This window comes from Coturnix japonica, chromosome 3 (genome assembly GCF_001577835.2).
Source record: "Coturnix japonica isolate 7356 chromosome 3, Coturnix japonica 2.1, whole genome shotgun sequence".
In the NCBI taxonomy this organism is placed as follows: Eukaryota; Metazoa; Chordata; class Aves; order Galliformes; family Phasianidae; genus Coturnix; species Coturnix japonica.
The window spans coordinates 45,027,194-45,053,071 of NC_029518.1; the positions used below are offsets into that span (position 1 = coordinate 45,027,194).

At 34.2% G+C, this 25,878-nt stretch overlaps 1 long non-coding RNA gene across 1 annotated transcript in view; it reads right to left on the reverse strand.

Annotated features, from left to right (window-relative positions):
- Positions 1–12,960: 12,960 nt before the first annotated feature.
- The window catches only part of LOC107311584, a 39,935-nt gene continuing 27,017 nt past the window's right edge, over positions 12,961–25,878 (reverse strand). Inside the window, exons 2-4 of the long non-coding RNA XR_004306757.1 lie at positions 17,297–17,399; positions 15,710–15,789; positions 12,961–14,397 (exon numbers count right to left, since the gene is read on the reverse strand). This is a non-coding gene — a long non-coding RNA (uncharacterized LOC107311584). The remainder of the gene's footprint in view (positions 14,398–15,709; positions 15,790–17,296; positions 17,400–25,878) is intronic.

Genomic DNA, 25,878 nt, shown 5'->3' on the forward strand with positions numbered 1-25,878 from the left:
ACTCTTGTGAGGCAAAATCTGTAGTGTATTCCTATAATTAGACTGACAATATAAGCACAGCTAGCCTGCTCTTAGTCATCTCTTGAAAAAGAAAATGCTCCATCTCATGTGGTTACCTTGGCAATCCACAATTTAATATATTTTTTAAACCCAGGTTTGCAACAGAAGTGCATATTCTGCGTTACATTCCAATGGCTCCAATGACACAGAGTAGGCAATGAATATGTAAAACAAAATGTAAATGTCCTTAGCATTCAACAAATTGATTTATAAAATTTGCAAGGATTTGCAAGTTTTCCATGATGCTTAGATCTTGATCTATTCCTTTGATTTTCTTAGATTCCTGCTGTCCCAGTGTCTTTCTTTTTCCCCAACAATAATCATTCTACATCAAATCTCACATAATTAAACCAAACAGGGTAGCACTTTCTTTGACACAAGTAACTGCTCATATGCTGCCACTGCGTAATGAGCCATTATAAACAAAATGATGTGTTAGTAAGTTAGCACAGCTGGCCATTGGGGTTGGATCTTGGCTAAATAAGGTCGGAATAGAAAAACATTTCATGAATTACAATATTTCAGTTCTTAAAACATCCTCTATTAGGAAGGAGATTCCCAACTGCAACTTTATCATTTTTTACCTCCCTCATATTGGTGAAATTAGTGGTGGCTGGGCATTCCTAAAATCTAAAATATTTCATGTGCTTATCTAATTGACATACAGATATCAGCCAAATTTGTGGACTTAACTGTGAAACTAATTGCTGCTTTGCTCCAGACACCATAGGTACTAAAAATGAATAAATAAATAATTCAATTCTGTACAATAAATTAACAAAATGTAACAGCAGAAAGAAACAAAAGATTTTGTACTGTCAAAATTTTATCTTAGATTATCTGCAAAAGTCAGTATGGCAAACCATGCTATGTATTGGTAACATAATATTTGAAGGAGATAGGGAAATAATTACAATTTAATATATAGGAAGGATATTTTCTGAAGCCTACTTAATCTTTATTTTCTACTTGAAAGATAACAACAAAGCAACTATCACCTGTAACATGGGCAACAGGAAGCACAAAGCTAGTGATGCAGTCCAGAATTCTATTTTTGCAGGCAGATGTATTCTGCTTTTTAAACACAAAGAAACAGTGTCACGGGGAACAGAATTTAGTGGGAAAAGATGCTTTTAGGATTCTGTAGATCATAAGTACATGGAGTTCAGGAGAAACAGGAATATCCTTTCTATCTGAAAGACAGCATATGCCTATGCCAGCTGGAAAAGTTATGTCTTTTTAACAACCTACAACACAGCACTGTCACTTTCTGCATAATAAGACACGTGTGAATAGCCATGATGTCTTCATGCAAGGCATGACATTAGCGTCAGGGAGAACTGTGAGCAACAGCATATACACAGTGCTCATTAAATCTTGTAACTATCCTCAACCCATCAAGAACTGTGCGACTGACTCAGTCAAACCACAGTGTCTCCAAAGCTGTCTCAGTGTGATACCAAGGCCTTCTGTGTTCTCTACAGCCCATATTAAACCATAGATCATCTTTCAGCTCAGAAAATACTAACACAAGTAGTACTGTGTGGAGTCAGGAGTTGGACTTGATGATGCCTGTGGATGTCCTCCAAATAAGGACTTTACACAACTCTATAACCTACCCTACCAAACACAGCTACAGGTAATGTGGTCAAAATCATAGCATTCAGTGCTAAATCAGCAGTCACCAATATGATGTTGCATTTTTTTCCTGTCTCCACCATGTCTGCTTGTTAAGACATTGCCCCACATCCAGACTTTAGGGAACAGGCAGTTCCTATGGCTTAGCACAAGTGAGAACTTCCTATCTGCTTTTATTTACAGGATTCCTGATAATGAAAACATTTACTATTTCTCTCTACATTTTTTCAACACATTATCTCCCACTCTATATCAACAGACCTCCTGCACACATGCTGATCAGCATGTTGCTCCAAAAAATATTTTCTGAATGGCATCTGGGATCTACCTCTCTTCCTTCCTGACATTCCCACACTTGAGATCTATTCCTTCATTTCTGGCAGAGCCACTGTGCTTACTCTTAAGTGTACTTCTGCCAATGTGCAGAAGGAAGGAAGACAGAAAGAAACAGTTGCTTATGGAAATGGACAGAGACATTTCATAGAATAGAGTAAAAATCTTTCATGACCTGAAAATGAGGAGACACAGGGCAATGGGATGAGAGGAAAAGAATGAGAATCAGGTGACGCAGTTGCAGAGAATATCACAAATCTTAATCCACTGCTTTTTGATTCCTAAGTCCAGATTCTCTCTGCTCAAATCACGATGAAGTATTTGTTTTGTAATGGCATTTTGAAAGACTCTGTAAGATGGTTGTTCTTCACTTGTAAGTACAAGCCTAGCATACAGATTTTATGCATTTTTACAGCACTCATTATTTTCCTTTAATGCTGCCTGTAAATTACATCAACTAATAATTCAAAGATAAACCCTTGCATACATGGTCATTTTCAACACTTCATATAAAACATCTGTGTAAGTCAGAACCATCTAGACATACATTTGTATATACATGTATTTGTTTGCATTTATTGTACTATATGTTAAAATTTGTATGTACAGCATCATTTTCTAGAATATACTGATGATTAAATGGGAACAAATCTGATAACTTCTTTTCTTGCTTTTCTTAGGATTTTCTGTGTTTCTTAGGATGTTTTTAGGCTGACCAAAAAACATAGATATATTAATGCCATAATATAAGAGCTTAGGATTGATTTGCAAACAACTTCATACTGTTAAGCAAATCACTTTGTTCACATCTTTCAATCTGTACTTAACAGAACACACAATATACTAACACAAATACTGAAATGTATTTGGTATCAGTCTTAGATTTACATGGAACATGTGTAAGACTGATAAATGACAGAAATGTACAAAAGGAAATTTGTTTCACAATAAAGTCCATCTTATTTGTCCAGAAAATTCATAATCTCTTCTACCTAAAAATTGTTGACTGCATGATTTAGCTGTATGTTGCATCTGGTTATATTCAGGAAATAATCATATTTTAACATCAAATTCAGATTGTAGCTTGACTTAGTATGTACCTTGCTAAAGCACAGTTTCTGAATAACACTAAAGAAATGTGTGCTGGTTGTGGGTTGTGCCAGTGTAACAGCATACTTCCATACATTAGCCACCATTGGGAAAAAATAGTAAGTTGATTAAAACATCATAAAATTCATTTACATGGCCAATCTTATGTAATATACACTGTGAGTCTTGCTAACATCATTCTATCTCTTCAGTGTTCTGCTTCTGTACATTTTTGTAGCTTCTAGGTAAGTAGTAATAGAAGTATCCAGATTAGTAAATAATATGTGCTTTCTTTTCCATCTTTAATTATAAAATCATCTGTGTTTGTTCTGGTAGAGTTGTATTTCTTTTTAATAAGTTTAGCATGAATGCAACCACGTAGTTGCAAACATGCATATCTATGCAGTTACAGCAAACTGTTTTACTTCCTGTTTCTCATGTTTTCACATTCTACATTGCATATACATGGCTATGTTCATGCTACTATACTTCCAGAATACAATAAGCAGGTAAGATCATCACTTCTTGGTTGACATTATGGTTGGCCTGACCTGAAATAAAGCCAACCCATCTGCCCTGTTTTCAGATGGATATGTTTAGACTTATTTCAGAATTTCTTCTGCAAAGCCATGTAATGCCTGGAACACCACTAATAGATGGAAGTATTCACAGAAAATGCCATCGTGATCACGTGAGCTGAGAAAGTACTAAAATTGTAAAATATCCTTATTTTATATTAATCACTACATTCAAGATTATCAGCTTTTTCTTACCATGGTCTGACAGTAATTTAAGAGGTGCTTAACCAATATTATCATCAGATGCTAGAAACAGTTACAACACCATCACAGAAAGAGACCCTTACTGCTCTCACAAACAAGACAATTTTATGACTAAAGTAAATATTTTGAGAAGATAGATACTATCTATTCACATACATACACATACATCCTTCTTAAGTCTAAAATTCTTTTCTTCTCATGATGCCTCTTTCAGTGCTTTTGCAGTTTTACAGAAACTCTACAAAGTATAGCTGGAAGATCAGGTGAGAGGGTTCCAATGACAGCCCAGAGGAAAAAGAGTATCCGACTGCAACCTACTGCAGGGAACCTGCTTTAGCACAGGGTTGGACTCTATGATCACCAGAGGTCTTTTCCAACTCTAGTGATTCTGTGACTGAAGGCCCTGCCACATGTACTCTAATACAAAGAGAAGCAGAGCTTTCCTTCAAAAATACAAACACTGAAATACATCTACTCGACAGTAGAGTAACTTTGTCTGGTAAATGTAATAAATAACTGTTATGTTAATAGCTACAGGGAAAGATTCCGGTGGGAACACATCTCAGAGGCGTAATGTCAAATTCCTCGTGCACAGTTCTCTGTGTGCTACCCCTGCAGCAAGCAGGTTGCATCTGTGTGGTTACTGCAACAGGACCTTTTTCTTAGGAGAGAGAAAAGCAACTACAATTACTCAAGCAGCTCTTACATAATATGTCATCAACAATTTCCTAGAAAAATTATGGTCATAAGCAGACAGCAGAGCAGCAGTCAACCATCTGAAGTTAAACCTCATCTCCAGTTTATATAGATGCTTCTAGCTATTAAAGTTTGCATGAGGCAAGTGAGTTTTCAAATTCAGAAGGTACTCGAGCATTGGGAAAAATAAAAATAAAAAAAATTAAGCAGCAAGGAGAAAGCTACCTGATATTTGTTGATTTTCATGTAAACAAAACATTTCAGCTTGCTCTAGGAATATAGAACATCAGGAGCAACGTAACTTTCAGAGTCCTGAAAACTAACACAAAGAATCAACATAAAGAGATATATAACATTATTTCTGCATTGGTTAGTGATAAATTACATAGCACTGTTTTTACTGTAAAACAAACAAGAAAAAGAAGACATTTGCTTATTTACCAGAATAAAGTTGGCCCCTTCTCATCATCAAAATAATTGATGATACAAAATAATTTTGTACTTGTAATAGTTAAACAGACGTATGTATGAAGAGAGGTCACTGTAGAGTGTTTCGTGATATTTGTGTTTTTTTGTCATCGCACTTCATCAGCCATTTTGTCAGAGATAGTCTTGAAAGTAATTTGTGCTTCTTTATTGTCTGCTTTTTCATTTTTCAAGACAATTCAAAAGCATGTTTATAACTATATTCAATGCAATTTTTAAGGTTTCCTGCCAGTAACTTCCCACTGAAGTGAAAACTGACAGTCTATAATGAAGTAGCTAGAACTAAGATAGTCCATTGTTGACTTCAGTTTTCACATAAATTACGAAGGTTTTGAACACTCTTTTGTACTATCATAAAAGAACCAGGCTATGTCATGAATATGAAACACACACACAATAGCAGCTCACTAACGTAAGGTACTCCTGTTTGGCCCCTTTCTGCTATCCTCAGCTAGCCAACTTTGTTCAAAGGATGTACAGCATCCTTTGAGAGAAGGGTTCAGTGTGCTAGGAGAGTAAGTTATGTAAGTTTCCATAATTATATACTAAGGAATAACAAAATCTTCAAGGAAAAATGGTTACAGACAGATGTGTTACCCCTCCTTTGTCCTCAGCTGTTGATAGGATTTATTCTGGGGAACTCAGTGCAAACCATGGCAAATAAAAAGTTCAAATCACAACATTAATGTTGTGTGATGAATGCTTATACAAAGGGAAGATAAAACTGATATTTAATAATATATGCACAGAAATTACAAAGGAAAAAGTAATAGTGGAGGGAGTTGCATGCTGTCAGAATGACTGATGAGAACTAGATGACTTCACAGAGCTACTGAACTTCATCATTACACTAACTTGACCTTACTGGCACTTAAATCAACACTGCCAAACCTAGAAGAGATTCTGTCCTTGCGGACCAGCAGATCAAATGCTTCAACACAGTAATAAAAATGTCTAATGACAGATACTTGTTTTTATTGTGTTTCACTGCCTTTTACTGGTCTGTCCAACCCAACCATTACCCCAGCTACCTGCTAATTCACAAATCCAATTGGTAAATTTGTAGAAAACTTGGATTAGGTGAAATGAGTTTGTAACCCATCATGGCAAAATCATCCTTTTGAACAAAAATCAGTGGGAAAGATGAAGCCGATGATGCTTTTGGAACATCTCCATGCCCTTAAAAAGGTAGATTTAGATCTGATCCATCTCAGTGCACCAGCTTCACCATTTGCTGATTTAAAATCAGGCAAGAAAAGATGAGAATACTTCTTCACAATGACTTTTCATATTTTTGTCTAGCTAAAAGCTAGATGGACTTCACACCAGCTGTCACTCAAAGGCCACATGGTCTTCCCACAGCAAACAATGTCTTGGGATTAGATTCATCCTGTGAATAAATTTTAACACCTCTTAGCAGAAACTTCATTTTTATTTATGTTTGAAGAGTAACATAGAATCTGCAGCGAACATAACTTCTTTGCTACTTGTTCTCAAATAATGCTGAAGCCAGCTTTTTGAGCACAATTCTGCTGGTCCATAACAACCTGCTTTGGTTTAAATGTACATGCTATTTGGTAAATTATAGAATCATATAATCCCTTAATTGGTTTACCCTGTATCTGTGGTGAATACTTCCTCATATATCATACAAGAAACATTTTGTACCTGCCCTGCACACATGTCCTGAATAAAGTGGCTCTTATGGACATAATGTGCCTTAGACTTGTGGATCTTTTCTGACAAAGAAAAAAACATTGAATTAGAAAGTATTCCTAAGATACTTATTCCTCATTAAATCTAAAAAAAGCTGTCAGGAAAAACAAACAAACAAACAAAAAAAACTTAATAAAGTTCAATAGCAGCAGTTATCTTCTGCATATGTACAGAATCCAATTCACTGATGCCCTCTGCATCCTTTCTCCCTCTAAAGGAGATATAAATATATGCTAATCTTCCTACGTATTGCACCACAGTTCTTTCTGATTAGCCACCACAGTAATCATAAAAACTGCAATTCAGTCTCCATATCATTCTTTACTAGCTTTATATAAATGTGTTAAATGATGTATGTTTTCTTCCACTGAGAAATGGGCTTCAATTAGTAACTTATCATTTACAAGTAGTTAAACAGACAAGACAGTGAAGACTCATTACTATAGATCCCAGCATAGAGCTTAATATATAGAAAAACAACATCTAGTTAGTAGTTCTTCCTATTGAGGGGAAATTAGGCTTCACTAACTCCCGAAATAACATAAGTACTTTCAAGAAACAAAACTTGAAGTAATTTTTATAATGTTTTGCTTTCATGATACATTTATTTTTGCATTACTGTTGGCACAGCTTCTCCTGAACCAAAATGCATTTTATTTGGCAGCCACTTATCAAGCATTGGCTCTGAGACAGTGGCAAATAGTTTTTGTATGATTAGTCAGTGTCAACAAGATAAAAGCAAAATTAAGAAACAATAAGCACATTAACACTGTTAGGCATAGAGAAAAAGAAGAAAAAACATACAGAAGCTCTTGAAAGCACACAGTACTGTTCTTAAACTGACTGTTGCAGAAATAATCAGTTCTAATTCATAGGCAGCTAAGGTATTTTTGGTTCAAGGATGTTTTTCAAATGTATCTTCTGTATTTACTACCTTCTAAAAAAATTATCTCCTTAGTTTCACTTAGAAGTGTTAAGAAGTTAAAAATGGTGTTTATTATCCTGTCTACTGACTTCTAGGCTGATTCTAGAATTAAAATGGTTCAAACCCATACCCAACAATAAACTGTATTTGGGGCTTTCTTCTTATTTCGACTCCAAATTATGCTACGGAATCCATGACAGTATGATAGTAATTTTATTATGTTGACCGTGCTAAAAAGCACAAATTCACAACCAACGTGCCAAACTTCCCAAAGGCATTACTATTGATATTGATCTAACAGATCATTGTAAGAGAGAGATTTTATATTGCTCATAAAAGTTTCATATATATATATATATATATATATATATATAGTAATCAGAAGAATCATTCCACAAAGGAAATATATCAATGAAAGATTTTTAACTACCTGCAGAGCCAGATGTAATATGTCCCTCAAAGTCCTAGGATAACTAGGCAGAAATTAGAGAGAACCTTAGAGAAGAATTGTGATGTGCATCCAGATTTAGACCCGAATATCCTACTCCATGTTTTTAACTCAAGAGAGCATACAAAATGTGGGAAGTAGAGAACATCACATAAGAACTATAGATAAATGCTGTATGTACATAGAAATCAGATCGGGATACAAACTGAAGGACATATCACAGGTGACATCTAAGATATCAATAAGTAGTTACATAAATTAAAGGTTATCCAACACAGAAGAAAAGCTACCAAAAATAATTTGATGCAAATTGGAGTATTTTTTAGACAATTCTTTAGAAAGTATCCTTAACTTATGGTGAGGGGAGCTGGAGAATTACAGATTAGTCAATACATTTAAATACATGGAGATATTAAAATAACAAAATAGATGGACCGTGACTAACAAGAAGAAAACTTGGAAGCTATTAATCAAGGTAAAACTGAAAAGCAAATCTTTTCAGACAAATCTGATTTATTTCTTTTTTATTAAAAAAAAAATCAATTCGAAAACAGCTCTTATGAGAGAACTATGGGAAAAAATGTGTATTTTGTCTTTCATACCTCTGAAGTAGTTTTTCTTAACTTTCTTATAGCAAGTTAATTTGCACTAACTTACATAAAAACAGCAAGCTTGATAAACAAGTTGGAAAAATTGCCATACATAGTTCTATACCAAAATGGAAGGTCAGATCAAGCCAGTGTGTATCGGGTTCCATGACCTCCAGAATCTTCAAGATTTTCATTACTACTGCAAAAGATAGATAAACAGAGTTTACTGAGTTGGAAGATCGCCTGTTTCTAGAACACTACATCTGTACTAGAAGATAAGTTATTCATAATAAATTGGAAATATAACCAAAGTAAAATGCAGTTCAACAGGCACACGAAGTGTTTTTGAGTTATAGTCAGCCACATCAATAAAAGATGAAAAAAGAAATCATGAAACAAGCCATTCAGAAGAAAGGATTGTTTGTAGTATCAGACCACACATTAAATATATCAGTAACGACACAGTAGAAAAGGCAAATATCATTCCAGAGTGCAAACAGAAGTGTAATTTACATTACATGAAGTAATACCCATTCACTAGGCGTAGTATCAGCAAGGTCTCCACTTGAGAAAAGTGATTAGTTTCGCTGTTGCTCTTTCAGAGGAACAGTTACTAACTGGAAACGGTCCAGAAGAGAGCAAATAGAGTGATCAGAAGCTTAAAAACCATGTCTTCTGGGAAAAGACTGCAACCAAGGAGTAGGCAAATCTAAGCAATTGTAGTCTTTTAAATGAACACAAAATGCAAGTCTTAAAAAGGCAAAAAAACCCCAAAAAAACAAAAAAACACAAACAAACAAACAAACAAACCAAAAAAACAAAACACACTTTATACAGGAAGAAAATTCTGTTCTCACTTTCCAGTGTGATTATAGATAGAAATAATAGCCTTAAATGGCAGAAAGAAACATCAGAGACCCTTTCTAATAGTGTCAGGGACAGAGCATTTCAGTAAATAAGATATGGTTGATGTAGAACTGTAAGCACTAAAAAAATTTAAAAGCGGCTTAGACAAGTAGCTTGCATTAATAATGGTGCTGTAACTGGAAAAATGCATTGGAGAAATCACTAATTTTCCTTCCCATTGTATGATTTCTTTAATACATAATAGAAATGTAACACTATGTAGAGATCTAACCTCTCTCACATGGCAGATATTGAATTGATTTTTTATTATTCATGTCTTGATTCTCTTGACCTATCCAATATATCAAAATACTGTGAATTTATGGCTAAAAGTAAGGATTTCTATTGTTCTTTTTTTTTTCATATCAAGTGGAACTTAGATGATTCTTAACAACTACAATACTGACTCAGTCTTAAGTGTCTACATTTAAACCTTCAGCCAAATGTTTCACTTCTGTATCTCTATATATCACATCTCTAGATGAAAAATTGCTTCTGTGTTCACCCAAGCATGTAATATTCAAACCAATTTTTCCAGCCTTTAAAATAAACTGAGGGTGTGACAGTAACATTACTCAGAGAAGATGAACTACCACTGTCATTAAGTGAAACATTTTGATACCTGTTGAGCTAAGTTACTGATGAAAAAAAATGAACCTGTGGTGTTTATGATATCACAAGGATATAAAAAACTGTAGGATGAGTGGAAGTTTTAGACTGTAAAAGCATAAAAGCAATGCTAAGAATGGATTTTACAGACATAAATAACTTGCATGCTTGTTGAGCTATTACAGAAACAGCTCAATGTTGTGTGTTATGCTGTACATCCTTTGAAGTCAAAACAGATTACATGACTCTGACAGCTTTCAAGAAGGAAGCAAAGCTTGCTGGAAATAACAGATACGCTCGGAAATTTAAAATATGACCAGTGAGCTTTGCTGGCTTAGTTTTTCAGGTACCCAATTCTATCTGAAACTTCTGGAGAGTCTTACCATAGTGCATAGTATTATTTTCCATCCAACACAAGATTATACTTGGAGTTGTGAGAATATATTGGTTTACTCCAGCAAGCAGCTCAGCATCACATAGCCGCTCATTCACTCTCCCCAGATTGGATGAGGCTGGAAAGGCAGAAGAATGAGAACAAAAGCAACATAAACCAGAAAGTAATTCATTCACTGCCTTCCATCAGTGGGTAGATGTTAAGCCGCTTCAAGGAAAATAGGAAGAAAGGAAGCTATATCCCCTATGAAATCAAGACAGCTCTGTTTTAGATTTCTTTTTTAAAAAGAGCACCACGACCTATTGCAAAAGCAGAGACAAGCAAAAGCTTATGCTAAAGAATCTATGCAAAGCATCTCTCCTATCCTCGTCACTGTGGCAAGTATGGAAATTGACATCAAGGATTTCTTAATTCATAGTAAATAAGAGTAACAAATTATTATTTGTTATTAAACTAATTCCCTTTTGTGGATATTTTCCTTAGATTATATTAGCAAAAAAAATAATAATAATAATAATAAAAAAATTAGACATTATGTAAAGTTTAATTACCTTTTGTTGAAACATAAACAACTGAGATTTTGAGTAGTGTCTATTACTAAGACGTTATTTGCATGCATAATATACAGCATTACACACAGGATAGGGTAGAAAATTATAATTGTATTCTACCAAAACAATTTAAGTGAGCTGTATTTGTAACCTCACAGAAAGCAACACATGAAAGAGATGAAAGAACCAGTTTCTGATTTTTTACAATGCTATCCACAGCATTTTACTAGTCAGAGAAAGTTTTCTGTGAATTTTAAAGCCATATCCAAGGTTTTTGTAGACAGTACCCTTCCATGCTGAATAACTTTACAGAGACCTTTTAACATTTTAAAGTGAGATTATAGTGGTCAATTGCAATTTAGAAAATGAAGCATTTGAGAAACATTGTTGAGACTACTCTCTAGTAAGTATCTGCAATAACTACCTAACAATATGACATGAACTACAGAGTAAAGATGATGAAATCCACATCATGCCAAGCAATCATTGATAGAGCAAAGAATCATCGTCCAATTCTTTTTGAATTCACAAAGCTAATGAGAAGCACCTTTTTTTTCCCTAACTCCCACACTGCTCTCTCTTAGGCGCTAAAAGTCAGGGTATTCTTCCTGAACAGGTTTTAATACAGCAGATCTCTGTAAACAACCTTACAGTCTCTGAATTATATCACTTTACAACTGCACCAAAATTGTTCTATGCTCTTTAAAATTTAAGATAAGGACATCAGAAGAGTAAATAATTATACTGCAGATGAAAGAGGACTGCCTATGTCAGGAAAATAAACATTAACTGTCTTTTACTTGCTTTTCACAATGAATGCAATTTACCAGAAGCATATGCAAACAGTGATTTTATGTCTTTTGAGATAGGTAAACATGTAACGATGCATTGGAAATACGACTGTCCAGATGTATTACCAAACAGCAATGTATGTATTAGAAGAGGTATATTATACTCATCAGAATCTTTCTTTCTTCTACGTCTAAGAGCAGCCAGATAGCATTGCAGAGGGCACATTAAGCTAGAGGGCTCATGAATTTCCTACTAAATTGAAGAACAGTGACAGCTTCCTTTAAGTAAGGGCTCATGGAATAAGTGTTTAAATTTTTATTCAAATAGTCAGAAACCATTCTGATCCAGATACTCCTATGGGAAGTAATCTGCCTAAATGTGTTTAAATGAATTAAATCAGTTACATAATCTGAATCCAAATGACAATGCAGAACAAAAAACCTCCACCAGCAAGAAACATAAAGAAGAGATGACTTCTTCAAATGGAAAGATAAGGTCTTGTTATTGGAACGCCACTCAAAACACTATGCTGGCCAACAAATACATATGACAGTCTGAAAGTAATAATTACCATTTATTTCCATAGAAATCACAATAGATATAAAGAGCACAAAAACACTGATAGAAAAAACTCTCAGCTACAAAACGCTATTTTTTAACCCAGACACCACCATTATCCATGCATTTTCAATACCAGTGAACAAGTACTTGCATGCTGTAATTGCAAAATCTTCATGACCACTTAAAACATGGTTTGTCTTTCATGCCATCATCACCATGTGTGCCCCGGTGGCACAGTGGTAGGAATGCCGCCTTGCAACACTGGGGCCCAGGTTCAAATCCCCCCATGGCGCAAGTGGTAGAAGTGCCACTCTGCTACACAGAGGCTCGAATCCTGGGGGTTGGACTCGATGATCTCTAAGGTCCCTTCCAACCCACACGAGACTATGATACTATGATGATATGATACCACTGCCAAGATGCACCACCCACTGCCTCACTGTGCTCACATACACAGTTTGGTTTCCATCAACATTCTACAAGTATGAATTAATATCTCCAGGTGCCTTTTTTTTGTTATTGTTTTGTTTTGCAGTGGAATTCAGCAACACACCTTTCCTTCAGACAGGCCATTCTCTCAGACTGAGACTCCTCTTCTGCTGCCACATGTCACACAGCAAAAAAATGTAACAATATTGGTGGAAAGGTTTAGACTCCACCATCACACCACAAACATCTACCTCTGACACTGGGGACCAACCTAATAAAATAGGAGGCATTACTTTCAGAGCAGGTCTTGTAGATTTTAAACAGTCTCCAAATTGCTTTTAGACAGATTATAAAACCTTTAATTAAATTGTTCCCTTAAATTATCACACTCTACCTGCTGCCAACAGTTTATGGGCTGGTTCAGCCCAGTTCTGTTACTAGTAGGGCAGAGGTATTTTACAAAATCCGCACCTCTGGAAAAGGGAAACAGGGGACCCCAAAATAATTAAAAACAGTGGCAATGGTCTGAGGAGAAACAAACTAATTTACTAAATATGGTATCAGAATGTAAGATAACACACTATAATACAAAATAATTAGAATTGAAGCTAATAAATCAAATATATGATGTGAGTGAGTGAGACTGTCTGAAAAACTGAAGTCCTTACACTGACACTGAAGCATTGCGCACAGCCAGGACAGGCAGCGGTGAGGAGAGGCAAAAGAAAAGAGTACCAAAGAGAAAAGCCCAATCAGGTGATCTTGACAGGAGTTTTACCTCCTCACTGACCACAAAGCCCCCTGTGCAGTGTAATTCTTCTCTTCCGAACAGGTACCCAGAACTGGAGCACTAACACTTTAACTCCCAGCACACTGCATGATGTTATGCTGTGGAATACCAGAAACCAAAAATCATAAAACGATGACACCTGTGAATCTGTGGAACAAAAACACAATTGAAAGGAGTTAACTGCAGACAAAGGGATGATAAACTGATTTGGGAGAAAAAAAACTAAGCAGGTTCACTGAGGAAGCGTATGCAGCAATTTGACAGAATACAGACTGAAGTCATGAACACCATGGAAGACAAACAGCAGAGGCAGAGAAAGAAAGGACACAAGTGAAAATTTGTGCTACTGCAGGCATAGTCAAGGGAAAGAGGATGTCATATTTTTATAAGAGATGTTTTCTTGTGTGCATTTTTTTGTGTGCATGAGTAGAATTTGTCACAAATTTGGACAGCTCTACAAAAATATTTTTTAGCCTTAGGGAAGAATTATTACATAGTGAAATCAGTCATCCTCAACTTTTCTTTCCTTCACATGCCACAACATTTACCAGACATAAATATCATAACTTCCAGAAAAATGAAGTACATTTTTCCAACCAAACCTGGAACAGGGAAGAAAAGAAATAAATTAACTTCAGTACTTCTATTCTTCACTTGATACTTCTCTTTAATATAGATAAGGAAAATGTTTTTTTTCTATTTATTGTCATAGTTCTGAGTATTTTTATTTTGTCTTTATTTAAACAAGAATAATACAGAAAATGTTTGCTTACTACGTAGTTGTATCATGTTTTGCATCAAGAATTCATAACATGATTGTAATTGTGTCATCTTTGTTCAATGCAGCATTTCACTTAATTATCAGCATTGAAAATATCCTATAATGGGAATAATAGAAATTAGAAGTATATTCTTTCATATTTCTTATGGATTTAAAGTCAACTTGGGAGAAAGTTGAAAGCTCTCACTGAAATACTTAACTTCTTGCAATGTACAAAATAGGCCACGTATGTGAATGCAATATATTTTCAGGTTATTTCATAGCCTGGCTGTCTGAAATAATAACACTGAGGATCCTCAATGAAAACTCATTCAAAGCCATTCTCAAATCACATGTTTTACGTTTTTCAGGTATCTAAGGATTTGTTTTCATGCATTTGTTATAATTCACTATCCTCCACATATACAAATATGGCTGAATTTTAGTTCTGTATTGTCTAGTACGATATGCTAAACTTTAAGTAAATAAATAAGAAATCTGTGTTCTGAGGATATAATTTTTGGTTTCTTTACTTCTTTTGACTTCCTAATTGTGCCTCAAGCTGTACAGTACACAGCCAGGCTGAATTTTTGAAGTTCTTAAGACAAATGAGTATACAGTTTCATTACAACATATTTTAATTTTTTTTTTAATTTACATTATCTTGACTATCTTAAAAGTATCATTCCAAAACTGCCAAGGGGCAGAGTTTGGAAAAAGTTACTTCATTTTGCATATCTACCATGCCTTGGAGATTAAAGTTGGAAAATAACTATACTGACTTACCACTCTAACTAAAATTCTTGCCTTATGGGATTTGGTAAATTTGGAAGTTAAATAAAAATATACTTCTAATTTCCTAATCTACATTTCCTGTATGCTATGGAAACGGATTACTACGGAGAGAAATCTCAGACGAAGTACACTTCTTTTTATTTCCAAGCAACACAAATTCTTTGTGGCTTAACCATCACCTGAGCAAATCAGCTTCAATTACCTGTACCCCCAGAACATAAATACTCAGACCACAAAGTTTTTAGGGACATGTGCAGTTGACTGTTCTGGTGATTTGGGGTCTATGACTATATAAAACAGTAGGCATTCAGCAGCACTTAACTAGAAAAAATGAAATGCATAGAGAAATTAGTACATACAATTAAGTGAAGTACTCATGCTTCACAGGTATTGTTCTGTATTTGTTGTTTCTGGCTGATGAGAGTGAATACACTAGGACCTAGCAAGGAAACAGTAGCACAGTTTAGTGGAATAGAACAATCTAGTATGAGCAAAGGCATAAAATCTGATAGTACAATTGGAAAAGATCAAGTCAAAGGCAATTTGAAAAACAATATAATTTATATTAAATTGCTGAGGCTATAAAAATTTCTGAAAAAGAAAAGGAGAAAGAAAAAGGTAATAAGTAGTAAGAATCTGTGAAAAAATAAATTGTCTTAAATGACTGATTTAGTTCTATTGTGGGGCAGCATGACTTGCGAATAGAAAAGAAACAGTAACTGCCATTTATCACAAGTTTTAATGCAATTCTAAATGACAATCAGTACAGTGAAATACAGCCTATCTATAAGGTGAGTGGCTGACTATTCTTACTAAAGAAAATATTAGTCAATCATACTACTAAAAGGATGATGTTTTTCTGAGTCTATTCTGGATGCAGGTGTTTTTCAGTATTTCATTAAAATCAAGATGAAGAAATAGACCACATATACATAGATCGCAGATTACAAGAAACTAAAGAGTACAGTGAATTTGCTGAAGAATGTAATGAAAAAAAAATATGCAATTCAGTAGAAGCTTAGGAAAGTTATTATCATTGATTTAATTTAGAAATTGGACATGATTAAATTATCCAAATACAGGAATAATGAAAATTAAGCAGTTTAAAAAATATAAGATAACTGAGGAGAATTTTAAATTCTATAGAAGTAAAGAATATAATTATATAAATATATAAAGGTGAAAATCCAGGAAGAAAAAGAAAAAATACACTCGAGTCAAATGAAGTAATTCTACTGATTCATAACACTGGAAAGCCTCAGCTGCAATTTCACTATGTAGTTAAATTACTGGATTCTTTAGTAAAAATATAAGACAACTGAGGCAGCAGAGAGGAAAGCAATAGAAAAAGAGGTGCACATCAAGAAGAATATGGATCAGTTAAGGTCATTTAGCCTAAAGAAGAACATTTTAGAAGCATAAAATGACATAAAAATGGTATTCTAAAACATAAAAGGCTGTCAAAAAGAAAGAGAGAATAATCTGTTCTAAATGAGATAACAAGAATGAATTGCAGTTAAGAATATTACTGAGATTTTTTTATAAAGATTTGAGAAGCATCAGAATTGATCACGTGGGAGGTTGTGAAGGTTCCGTCAGTGGCTGCAGCTAAAACTAGATTAGAGAAAGTTCCCTCATGTTTATAAAACATTCTTGATTCCTACACAGAGTCACTAGGCCTGTAGGGTAACCTCTTGTTTTTTTGTTTTGTTTTTTCTCCCCAAAATTACATATATTTCTGAATTTCCCTCTATTTTGCCAAAATCCCCCACGTGTGCAGATATCTAGTTTAAATTCTTGATTACCACCTCTTTGTCTCCAATTTAAAGTTATTTGAAAAGGTGGTAACATCTTGCAGCATTTTCCAGATCAATAGTTGCAGAAAATGAAAGAATTAAAATCCTGAAGCAAGCAATTGAGGTATTTAGAGCTATACAGGTGCTTACATAACTCTGCCAGATAGAGCAACAAACATCCACATGGAACATCCAGACATCCTTATTAACAGATCTGCCCTTCAGATGTTCTCCATCATTCCTCCATCAGTGCCTGGGGAAATACACAGGTTTAAAGCAGCTACTTCATGACTATCTCACCAATGAGATACTAATTTTTTTCATGCATCTCAAATACATGCTGGCAGTCTTACAACCTAGACCACATTGAACACAACTCAGATTATTTTCTTCTCCTTTCTTTCAGTTTGACTTCTTTTCTTTCTCGAGTTCTCACCAGCTTCCCTTCTTCTTCATTTGTATCAGTTACTCCTTTCTATAAGCAAAAGAAAAAACACTACTCCAGCTTTTTACTCTTATTTTTAACATTTCCCATGATTCTTATGTATATAACATCCAGATGATGAAAACCAAACAAGCAGTAACAACCAAGTATCAAACAGTTAGAAATTCTTATTTTGCTTTTAGATTCACCTCACCCTACTGGTTCACAAATAGCTGGAGAAATCTGCTGGACAACACAAATATTTTACTCAATTCATGGTAGAAAAGCAGCAAAATAAAATTAGAAATCAATGTTTTGTAACAGTACTTCTGTTCCCATTTTAGTGTTATCAGTGAATGGTTGGGGTGGTTACTATACCTGGGCAAATAACAGTAGAGATGCATCCCCCAGCCCTTAGCTGATTTTCACTTCACAGCTACTGTCTTCTCACTTGGGTATTTCCCAGATTTAAACTCACGATTTAAATTGCAATTACCAGCATTCCTATGAAAGCCAAATCAAATCTGGTCCCTATAAAAACATTTTTGAGAGCACCCTGATGTACATGTCCATGGATGCTATGTCTTTCAGGGACAGGTCCAGCACCAACTTGCTGTTGAAAACAAGCCATCCTATCATTATCTCTCTATATCTGTCAGTCAAATTTATTAGCGCAAGAGCAGGGTTATAAAGCAACAAGGCTAGATGCTTTAGGGAAAATATTTTTAAATGTTCTTGAGAAAAACAAGACACTGAGTCATCCCAGAACTGTTTTTAAGGACTCTAAGTTTATTTCATTTTTAAATCCTTGGCATTTTTCTGTCTACTGTATATCCAGGCACTACTAAGTATGTACACTGTAAATTTGATTTCTCTTACAGCTGAAATTTTCTCATTTAGAAGTGAGTAATCGGTAATCTTTCCCAACGTTTTTTCCTGAATCACTATTATAATTAAAAAAAAAACAAAACTTCACTTCCTTGATCACTGCATTCACAATACATTCTCTGCTTGAATGAACACGCTTTCCAAACAGTACACACAAAAATGAATATTCTCTCCCTGAACTTACACTGTTAAAAACTTAAAGGCAATGTAATAATATGTCACTGTGATTTTAATATACATTCTCAACATTACTCATTTTACCTCAGTCAGCATATACAGACCAGCTCTTGTGTACTAAATCACACACAGATCAGGTTTGTGTGATTTGTTAAAACAACACCTAGTCCATGGAATTTTTCACTGCTGCCAGTCTCATTTTAACATCCACATTTGCATTTCAGGCTCTTTTTTAGAGCTGTTGACAACAGCCTTTTAATACCTGCTGAGAGATTTTCATACAAAGAGTGGCATTAATGAAATTTAATAATACTGTCAGGTCTACCCCTGATGTGATCAGATAAATCACAACTCACTTCCAATAATAAGGAAATTTTAAAGAGCTTTTTGTTTGTTGGTTGGTGGTGGTGGTGGGTTGTTTTTTTTTTTTTGGGGGGGGGGGGGGTGGGGGGGGTGGCTGTTTTGTTTTATTTTAATCTAAAACACCATTTATTTAACCCCTCTCAGAAGATAATGGTATTATTTCCAAGGCTTTTATTTTGTGGATATCCCTACTGGGTTTAGCAGATGGAATGAATAAAAATAGGATTTGTCTGAAGGAGAAGTGAAATCAAAGTTTTATAAAAAACAATTTTTTTAAATAGAGGTCAAAGGTAGAGGCACATTTCTTGAAGGTAGGAAGAAGGGTGAGACAATCTATCTTTTTAAAAGCAGTAGAAAGAATAAAATAATAAATAAAATTCAGTTTACTTTAGAACAAAACCCAGTCTTATTAGAAGAAGAAAGGTGAGCTGTGAAGAAAAAACAAACTCAAGAGAAGGATGTATGAAGAAACTGGTGGATAATCAATTGCTTATAATTTTAAAAATGTTTATAAAATATTTTAACCTACCAATTACAATCCACAAACTTTTTTCTCTTCAGTAAATACTACAGTATGACCAATGAAGAGATTAAAAAGGTGGTGGGTTTTGTTTGTTTATTTTTTTATTGCAGTATGCTGTGCAATTTTACTGAAATTCACATACAGTAAGTAAAATGCATACCTTAAAATGCTGCCTCAGTATAAGAGCATTGCATTTGCTGTATTTCATCAAATTTTGATTCAGAAAATGAAGCTGCCATCATCCTTTGGAGGTGTAAGAATGCAGAAGATTAATGGTAGGTCTGGGGAGCACTGCATTCATGCAGTGCCCAAATGTTTTTTCTCATGGAAGAGAAAATGCTCCATATGTCAACTTATAACACACAGATACTGAAGCTGAATTGTCATGCTGTTCTGACTTTGATAACTATATAATTATTTTTCCTCCATCTACTGGTGCTCCAATTCTTGATTTAATATCTGTAAGTGACCATCTGTTGTAAAAAATACCTAATATATTAATGGGCTTAGGATACTGCTAGTCCTGACAGAAACACAGTATGAGGAGGATAATAGGTTAAATGTATTCTCACAAGGGTATCTTGACTACAGACTCCTACTTTTTCAAGATACACACACTCCAAGATGCTCAAAAATAAGTAGTTGGAGTTAATCTGACAAATTTATATCATTTGAGGAACCAAAAAATCATAAAGCAGGTAATACCAGGGTATTTTCTAATTTGGCAGACATACACACAATGATTTCTAGATCTAATCTACTGACTTTAAATTATGTCATTTTCTCTGTGTATTATGATACACATTTTGTGGTAGAATTGCATAAATGGGACCAAAATAAAAACAATTATATTCCAATCTGAAATGTTGTCACATTTTCTTGATAGTAGTTCAGTAAAATTGGTAGAAAGCTTATTGACTGTGCACAGATCCTGCTTGACATCAAGTTCACAGATAGTCTGAGACCACAGAATTAGGCAATTGTATAGGATACAGTGACTTGGGGGTTTAGGTCTACTTCAAGAGTCAAAAGGTTAAAGAAGGAATGTGTCATTTCTAACAGAGTTATCATTTATTTTTAGTTAATGCCAAAACTGAAAAGAGGCTCCTCTTTTACATTCTTTCCTAAAATCAATCATATTTTGGCTCAGTTCTGAAAGTCATCCTCTACAGGACAGTCTTGCTGAAAGCCATGCTAAGTTAGCATACATAAAAAAAAACCACAGTAAGTAAAAACAAGTAAGTAAAAGTTTTCATTTCTTCTAATGTACTTGCCATAAAGTAAAATGAAATTCAAAGGTGTTGAAGTACTCAGTTGACATTTACAAATTACATCTTCCACTGAGTATTTAATTAATATTATCTATTCTAATATATGCATTCACAGTTTTCAGAAGTCCATGTGAAGACTGAAAACTTTTTGGAAACATTCCATGTGATGAAGTTTTGAGCCAGTCATTTAATAGGCTTCTTGTAAATCTAATCTTTATTTTCATACCAGTATCTTCTTATTGTTATGACTATTACAATTCACATGAATTACATGTCTTGGCTTTGAAGTTTGTGGAAATTTAACAACCAAACAAGATCTTCAGAATAATTTTCATTATCTTCCCCTTTAGGGTGTGCAAAAGAAATTCCCGTATTTTATTAAATGAGAAAGAATTCATACACCAACCTAAACTTGGAAAAGTGCAAAATGTGTATTTTAGATGGCATGGTGGTTGAAAAAAGTTTTTATAAAGGATCATAAGATTACTGTGTAGAAGATCTTAACAGCCCCTCTATAAGCATCTAATAAAATCCTACCTGAGTACAATGAATGAAAGCTGTTAACTTCAGAAAGCCAAACAAGATGCTAGTAGTGATTATGCTATTGGATTACGGTACCTTAAAAAGAGCATTTCAGAATCTGACATGGGAAACAAAATCCAATCTACTAAGGGAACTACTTTTTAAAACTGGGTAAACGTTTTTACGTGAAGTTCTTACCATACATTAACATTTAAGAAACAATATCTACTAGAATATGAAGTATATACAGGATTAATGCAGTGACCACACTGTTCCACCAAATCTGGATTACAGTCTGATAATGATATAATTTTGACCCTAGTGTTTGAAGCTGTAAGGCTGAAGAGGAAATTGATAATTTTTTCAAGTGGCTTATTTGTTTCACTTCTTCAACATACAGATTATTGATGTAGGTTGCTTTTTTTTTTTTTTTTTTTAAGAAAAAAGACAAAATTTGATAGGACATTTCTTTAGAGGAGATAAATTACATGGAATAAAAAAAATGGGTGTGACAGTAGTCATTTACAGTAGAGAAAATGTTATTCTTTTAAGGTCTTCAAGATTTGGCATTTTAATACATGTATCAAGCATTTAGAAGTCTCAAGTAATTAAATACCTCTTAGTTGAATAGCAAGTAACATCTGCATGGTTCTGCTCTCATACAGATATCGTATAGAACGCAAAAGAGATGAAGCCAAGAGTGTTTTTAAATCTATATATAAATATATATAGGAATTTGAAGGAACATCTTAAAGAATCAAATTCTTTGGAAAATATTTAATTACAGAATTCTGAAACAATGGCCAGATATATTATTTGGATATGAATTCTCAGTGAGATGCTGTAGCTGTACAAGACTAAGTTTCTCCAAGAATAAATGACTTAATTTTATAGTTCAGGGATTTCTGGTCTATAATCATATTATCTATCAGCAGATATAATTTCCAGAAGCCACAGATACCTTAAGCTGTGCTGACACAGCTCACCTTTAGCAGGAGTGTTTGATGAGTTCATTCCACGTGAGACATGGAAAAACACCTTTGCATAACAAACATCTCTGTGAAATGACAAGCCTTCTCAGGGTGTGATAGCATATAGTCACCCAGAAATGGCAATGGTGGGCTTAGTCATAATTGAAGAGTTGCTCACCATGTGCATCAGTAAAATAAAAGCATCTTATCTTTGCTCCAGAATGCCTTTGCTTTGGCTGTCTTTTCTTTCCTAATGAAGAACAAATTCATTAAGATGACCTTAAGTTCCAACAAATAGCAAAGAATATGTCTGGAGATTTATTATAATAGAGGCATCTAGGTTTGCATCTATTAAAGATGTATTTATAATTTATTTTTTGACACTGTTTAATGAAAACGTTTCCATTTTCTATCAAAAACTAAAAATGTTGAAAATTTTTACTGGAAGACAAATAATATATGTACACTACAAGTGTTCACTTCAGACACAAAATAATTAAAACCATTCTGGAGGATCTGAACCAGCAATCAAACCCAAACATACCTTTCTCTTTTGTTTAGTTTTTTCACTCTCTTCCTTAGAAACAATTACAATTTGAAATCTCAGTAATCTGGAAATTACCAGAGGCATACACAATGTAGACCTGCATCTTTGTTTCAATAATACGTCATACTAGGTGGAAAATTCTGAATCACAAATGGAATATAAATAGAATTTTGTAAAATATGCTTGCTTTACTGCAACTCAGCAGGTGCAGGACTATCAGAAATATTATAAAGGAATCCTAAATCTTTATTTGAACTATGCTGCAAACTGTTTCAAAGCTCACGGCTTTGGATTACTGGTTAGAAGTAGTGCACAGCAGCACAGGTTATCTCAACACACATAATGAAAGTCATCATGAAGATATATGACTGGATCAGAAGAAAAAAAAAAGGCACTAATACATTTAAGATTGGTGTAAAATTAAGATATTCTCTCATATTATAATTCTTCAAAACATTAAAATAACACGTCTTTTTCCATGTGATTTTTAAACAAGTTAAAAGCCTAAGGATGACAGACTGAGGGGGGATTTAAAGTATAAAAAAACCCCTTTCGGAGAAAGATTAGAACAACTATAATCAACTTCTATTCAAGTTTGCCTCTCCTTTTAAAATCCCACTAGATTCAATAAGGTTTTGCCAAATTAACAGCAAAAAAAAGACAGGTACCTAAATGTTCTATAGTATAACATGCAACTAACTTAGAAAAGACTGACAACCTTGGGAGTTCAACCAATAGAAGTTGAGAATGTTCACACTAAGTAAATTATTGAAATAACAGAAAAACAAAATTCCATCCATCACTGCAGTACTACCTCAAAGCTGTAGCAGTGTAGGAACCGATACTGCGATTCAGAGAATATACAACTAGCATGGATATCAATGTAGTAAGCAAATTAACCAAATGAATAATTAAAACGTTTCAGAAATCTGTGCTGAAAGAGCACCCAGTTTTTGGACCAGCAGTGAAAAACAATGAAGTAGGACTCATAATACAAATGAAAAAAATAAAATAAAATCAAAATACTCTGAATTTGATGTAATTCATTAATTTGGAGATATGTTACTAAAGAAAATGGAATAAAAGAATTGTATCTATCTTTCATAAAGACATGCCTTAAGGAACATCTGTTAGAAGATTTAAAATCCCTCTCAAATTGTACCCAGAAAGAGGTTAAAGCATTATCAACTAATAACTAAATTCATAACAGGTCAGATACTCCCCAGATCAGATCTCATTGACTGTGCTTAGATAAAATTAAGCAAATAAAGAAACAAAAACTAAAAGCCAAAAACTACTCTGAGTTAAACATGAAGGATTATGGAAGTTTTAGTTTGGACATAGGGGACATAAAATACCCTGTAGGGGTACAGTTCACTCTGTAATACAGAACAAAGAGTTGAACTTACTGGGGGAAAAAAAGAAACAAAAACCCACAGGTGTCAGCATTAATCTTCAAAGATAAGAGTCTTCAGGGAAGAGAGATACTAATGGAATACACTGAACAGATGCCGGATATCACGGGCTGCAGATACCTACAGGGATATATCCTTCACTCAAGGCTCTGTTTGAAATCAGAGAGAAATGAGAGAGAATCCCAGTGGTTATACCTATGAAAGAATCAAGCATGGTCTCATGGCTTAAATACCATCTGTGTTTTTGTCTGTATATATCACAATTTCAAATATAACAATTTCAAATTCACTACATTGAAAAATAATATAATAAAAATACTAGAACTATCACACTGTTTTCCTATTTATTAAAATAGAGAGCATACACATAGAAATCTGTTAATATAAGCAATTTTAAATGCTTCTGAACTGTATGGTCAATTACAGTTTCAACAGCTGCTTGACTATAGCAACATTTGTTGCAATAAATATGAAATAATTTAGGAACAGAAATATATCAAGAATGTGTGAAACACTTTCCCTATCCAAAAAGAACAAATTATAAAAGCTAGTTTTCTAACAGTTCTCTATGATGAGCTAAAGCCAAGTAATGAATTAACTGCACCCCATCAACCTCTAATTACAACACTTCTAATCAGGCCAATTTTAGGCATATGTTAAGATCTAGAAGTACATTTGGATTTTCTGGATAATCACCCTGTATCTACTGAAGTACACATTCTGTGTATGAAACTCAAAGTGCTAGAACAGGTTCATATTGTTATTCATAAAATATTTGTCTAAACCCAAATGACTTGTCTTATATGATAGCTTCAAGGCAAAATTTACAGCTAAAGTCTGCCACACCCTTGTAGTCCTACAATATAAATTATAACATTTTCCATTTAAGTTAGTGATCTCAGAACAGTTCCAAGTCTCTGAAAAGAGCAATGAAAGTAATCTGTGACAGGAGCTCATGAAATCAGAGGCAGTTTGGAGAAGGTGAATAGAAAATGCATCTGTGGCTTCCAAGCACAGACATTAGGAGCCTTCAGTGATCAACAATCAGTAAAAAAAAAAAAAAAAAGCAAGAGGAATTTATTTCTTTTCCACACTATGGGATAGCAAACTTTGTAACAGATTGCCATAGGCTGAACAGATATGAGGAAGTTCATGTCTTAAAAGCAATGAGGATATGACCGAAAAAAATGCATGACCAATTAGATGTATGCCCAATTAAATGCATAGATACCAGCTTAGGTTCAAACAAACAAAAATTCTTAAAGACAAACTGCAGATCTCTTTTAACATGAAGTTCACTAGTGAAATGCTTGCCCAAGTCTTTCACTCCTCTGTGAGGACTGGCTGTGGTTCACTAAATAAGACAGGAAAAAATCCATCTGATTTGACTGACATTTCCTGGATCTTTGAAATTTGTGTGAGCCATGTATGTTAATTTATCCAAATCTTAAGGTAGTAATAGCCACTTTCAGGAAGCCAATCTTTCCTGCTGCTTCTCAGAAGCAATGATTATATCATATGTTATTATTTTAATGGAATGAGTACTATTTGGCAGAAATGTATTTGGGAGAAAAATGTGAGCAAGCTTAAAATACAGATATTAACCAGGTTTGAGAGTAGGGAGTTAAAGA